At 36.7% G+C, this 4,692-nt stretch overlaps 1 long non-coding RNA gene across 1 annotated transcript; it reads right to left on the reverse strand.

Moving 5' to 3' along the window:
• Nucleotides 1–760: 760 nt before the first annotated feature.
• LOC143450752 (uncharacterized) lies at nucleotides 761–3,868 on the reverse strand. Its single transcript, XR_013114772.1, has 2 exons — nucleotides 3,686–3,868; nucleotides 761–1,488 (listed from the first exon to the last, which is right to left on the reverse strand). It is a non-coding gene; the product is annotated as an uncharacterized LOC143450752 (long non-coding RNA).
• Nucleotides 3,869–4,692: the final 824 nt, after the last annotated feature.

A 4,692-nucleotide genomic window follows, 5' to 3' on the forward strand; every position in this document is an offset into this window, starting at 1 on the left:
GTATTTCTATTTGTTCTCACGATAAAACTCTACGACGCGTGCACTTAAGTAAAAACGGCAAGTTGTTGTAATAACGAAACAAAATCCAAGGCGTCTAGCAAGAACCAGAAATTTTCTTAAAGAACAAGCGTTCAATACCAAGATTGTGTGACGTTTTGACGTTTACCGCAACTTACCTTTTTATTGATCAGAACTGGTCGAAATTATGGTCCTTGGTAGAATTAAGAAAAAAGCAGGTATATTCAATATGGTATTAAATTTGGTTCAGGCATGGCCTTTAAAAGAAGACAGAGAATTTATAAATAAACAATGAAACACACAAACTTAATTTCATGACCTGACCACAACTGCATGTGCGCTGTTAATATCTCATATCGTTGAGATCAAGAAGCAGACGGTATCATAGGGCCCACAGTATCCTTATACAACAAAACTCAACTTTATCACATGGCCAAAAGACGGCAGGTGGCGCTACACCTCATCGCATCACGATTGCAAGGTGCTTTTCATAGCCTACTTCGTACTTTTTATAGTTTTAACGCACTGTCAATATGGATAGGAGTTTTTTCATTCATTGTGGCAAATTGGTCATTAAAAGTAAGACCTCTGGTCACGTGATGTTTGCGTCATTTAACTTTTTACTACAAAAATAATACGGGAAACGTGATAAAGATGCAACCTAAATTGTTTATATTCCTAACGATTGTTTTTGTTTGTAACTAGGCTTTTTGTCTAAGGCTGTGACGTAAAACTAGCTAGCTGATGATAACATGCCCTTTTATTAAGGTCAGGAAAGTTGTAGCAGATAGTCTCAGCAATACTTCACAGTTTACAGCCACAAAAAGTATTTTACAACACAAGTATTTACACAACACACGTATTTACAGCACATTATGCAATATTGCACATGGTCCCACATTGCTCAGAAAATTGCCCAATTTTTGTTTAAATTTTGAGCAAGAAAGAGGCATAAATTGTCTTGGTGTGGAACGCATTATGCTTCATTAATTTCTAGTCGAAAACAAAATGAGATAAGGATGGCTATTTTTAAATAAGCTACAAAGTAAAAGTATTTTTAAAGCAAAATGGATGGACGTCACAGTGATTTTATACCGAAAACAAAGCTATAGTATGAGCAAATTAGCTAATAGTGTGTCTTGATTAGTGACGCACTTCACAGTGAAAATTGTGTGTAATGATTTCTAGCAACATTGGAACTCATGAACATGCTATACAAGTTGAAGAAGGGTAGGTGGCATTGGCATAAAACATATCTACACTACTTATTTAAAAAAGTATGAATGCTATTACGATTTCCGATAATTAACGCAAATAATTTATTCCAGTAGAATAGTAGATGATTGTAACATCAACGCACATTTCTGTGTTAGCCTGCCTTTGAAGAAATCTGCAGGTGGATGGGAACTTTTGAATGAATATATTGACACACTAAACATCACAGTGATGAATACATTGCTGTTGTCGTGCCTGAAAAATGTAAAAAGTACGTTATTTGCAATTCTCGGTTTACGTGTCTGTTAATGAAACCATTATAAACGTATTGAGGTTAAAGCATCCAATAGAGGAAGAAACCGATTCTTTCATGACACACTTAGCTATAGCTAAGTGTGCAATATACTATTTTGTAGAAAGTTAACGTAAGTGTCATATCCCGAGATATGTTGTTGGAATGTCAGCATATATTTCGCCATACACTAGAAGCGCAACTTTCTCTCATAACTCAATTAATCTTTCATATGAAGCCAAGTTGTTATACTTTGTTAGCATTCACCGCGTGCCTTACTGTGTAATCAACAAGGTCCGCAGCAAACACGACCAAAATAAACATTTGCTACACTTAGTTGTAATCTGCTCTTCTACGTATGTTGCCTTGTAAATTTTGGTTAAATTTATCATTATTCAGCTGCAGTTTGCATTGCGTTGCTGGCATTCACCGCGTGCCTTACTGTATCAAACAACAAGGTCCGCAGCAAATACGGGCAACACATGCTGATTGAGCAAAATCGTCCAACAACACCTAAGTACCAACACCACACCAATCTTGATTTTCCTACCGAGGAAAGTTGTGCACGACTTAAACTCAGCAATGACTTCCCATCTTTCGAGTACATATATCCGCCTTGCGAAATAACATATGAAATGATAATTATTACGCCTTGATACGGGTAAAATCTGGCGCTTTGTAGCTCGACTCTCACCCTAGTAACACGCATTTTTTTCTGTTGACGACAAATATCTGTGGCCCGTTCAGCAGCCACATGCTGAGCCCAAGTCTGCATCCGGATCGCGTTTCATCTTTTAATGGGGGAGGTTACACGCCTGATTATTTATACTGAATAGACCCATTTGCATCAATGGATGCTCTCATGAGAAATGATGTCACTGGACAATGTTCCTGACACTGGCAAACCGCTTATAACCACGATTAATTCTAAGATTACGTTGCCGTTAAACAATAAGCCATCCAGTGAGAGACTGACGCTTAAGAGCGTATTGAACAAAACTACTTTCTCGCCAAATACCGCAATAAATGCTTGAGGAGTCTTCTGCTACCAAAAGATTATAAAGCTTTTGAAACATTAAGCTATCGACGGTCAAATGCATGCACATGCCCCAAAGGCGTTGGTTATTAGCGAAGCCGCGCAATTACCTTTTATGCACGTAAATGCGATTAGTTAATTGCTTTCATTTACCTTCGGCACGTGCCATTTGCATACGTTAAACAGGTTGCAGCATTAAGATAAAAACGATTTATTGCTTGCCTCGTTTTGGCTGATTGGTTTTCAATAAATTGTTTGCTAAAAGAAATTTTTTGCAAAATTTTTGTTGGTGCTTAAAGTACGTTGCGTTTCCAAATGCATAGAAGAAAGGAAACATAAATAATTTTATTTTAAAAGCGGAGTAAGATATACCACTTACCGAAGGTTTGAATTTGAAGGAGGTGCAGTAAATGTTTTCAAATTTTGCTAATGGTAGAAATTATTAACTGTCGGTCGTATTTGCTATAACCTTAACTACCAGATATATATGAATAATAACATTGTTTGGGTTAGTTTACATATTATTCCAAAAGTAATTTTATAATTTTCAGCAATCTCAAAACCTTACCTAAATTATTTTCCTTTTATTATTTGGTGACATTTATAATGGTAACATTCTTCACACAATCAAAAAACTGTTAAACTTAAGAGGGATGTAATCTAAAGTTTTTTGTCAAGCCAAGCTTCTTTCACGCTTCCGCTCACGCTCTTACAGCTAACTTTCAAAGTAAGTGGTATCTTTATGGGCCCACATTTTATGCCAAAACCCAACTTTGTTAAAATTAGCAACAAAATGCTGTTATCCGAAAGCAATGACGTCAATGCAGAAAATGAATTATTCATTGGTAACTCATGGCAACGCGAAGCACAGACGGTAGTACGTGCCTTATGGAAGACATGGTGCAGCAAAGAGAAGAGGAATCGAACTAGTGACATTTCAAGTAACGTATCAATTATGCAACGCTTCTTCCACAAATACAAAGACAATTTTAAGTTACTTTGCGTCTTATCGATTCCGTATTGCCAGATCTCAAATCCCGTACTCATAAAAAAATTTAGTGAAAGCGTTTAAAACCACAGACCTAAATATTTTACAATAAACGGAATTTTTAAAATTCACTCGCCTGAGATTAACATGAGAGCTTCTTCCGTTGCCGTGAGCTTCATTTGTCTTGCAGGAGCGGAATTTATTGCTTTCTCCAACAAAGACGTATTTCTGAGTCCGGTCAAATTTCAAGTGGGCTCTCGACTTTGCATCACCTCAATTGTGATATTTCTTCCTGAAGGGAAGGTCTTTTTATAGGATCCAGTCGATTTCTGGCCATATGCGGATATTATGGTTTCTTTTTCTCTAGCTTTTTTTATTCATTTCGGTGATTAGAAAAATGACGTAAAACCCCCAGGAGAACTCAGATGATTTCGTTGTTTTCTTCTCTTCGATGTCGACGTGAAGGTGAGTTTCCAGAACAATAAAGAAACAAGAAAAGAGAGGTTTCATTCTCTTTATGTTTGTTGTATAAGTCATGCGTTGTGTTCGCGCAGCATATGTCGTTCCTTCAAGCACTATTGCAGGTTGACGGCCTTTTAAAGAAACAAAGGTAGAACGCCCATCCCTTGTTTCTCTTTTTTGCCCCCAATGTCGGTTCGTGACTTGCGCAGCAGGCCGGTGGAAAGTTTTGGTGTAAAATATATCATAAAATACTTTGTAAATAAATAAATATGGAATTCGATTTCTCATTTCTATTAGTTTGTAAAAATTGACAGAGTGTTTTGTTTTTTACTCAATAAGCTTTTGAGTAGAAAATCGCGAGTTTCTTTTAACTATAAGGTGGACGCCATTGCACACAATGCATTCGAATAGGAACGCATCGAACGAATACCCAATCAATAATTCCATATTAAGACCAACGAGTTTCGGAGCAGCCTGAAAATTAATGGGTCGAAGTTTGGCAAAGCATTTTCGATTTTAATTACTCTAAAGGAAAATTCTCTAAATTATATTTGTTTAGATTTGTTTCAAAAAATGTTCGTAGATTGCTTGAACTTTTAAACATAAGATGGAACAAGCTGGAATCAAAGGCATGGTTTGAACATGCAACTTTAACTTCACGTTCGACAACATCCAGCGCAG

Source organism: Clavelina lepadiformis, chromosome 3, assembly GCF_947623445.1.
Source record: "Clavelina lepadiformis chromosome 3, kaClaLepa1.1, whole genome shotgun sequence".
In the NCBI taxonomy this organism is placed as follows: Eukaryota; Metazoa; Chordata; class Ascidiacea; order Aplousobranchia; family Clavelinidae; genus Clavelina; species Clavelina lepadiformis.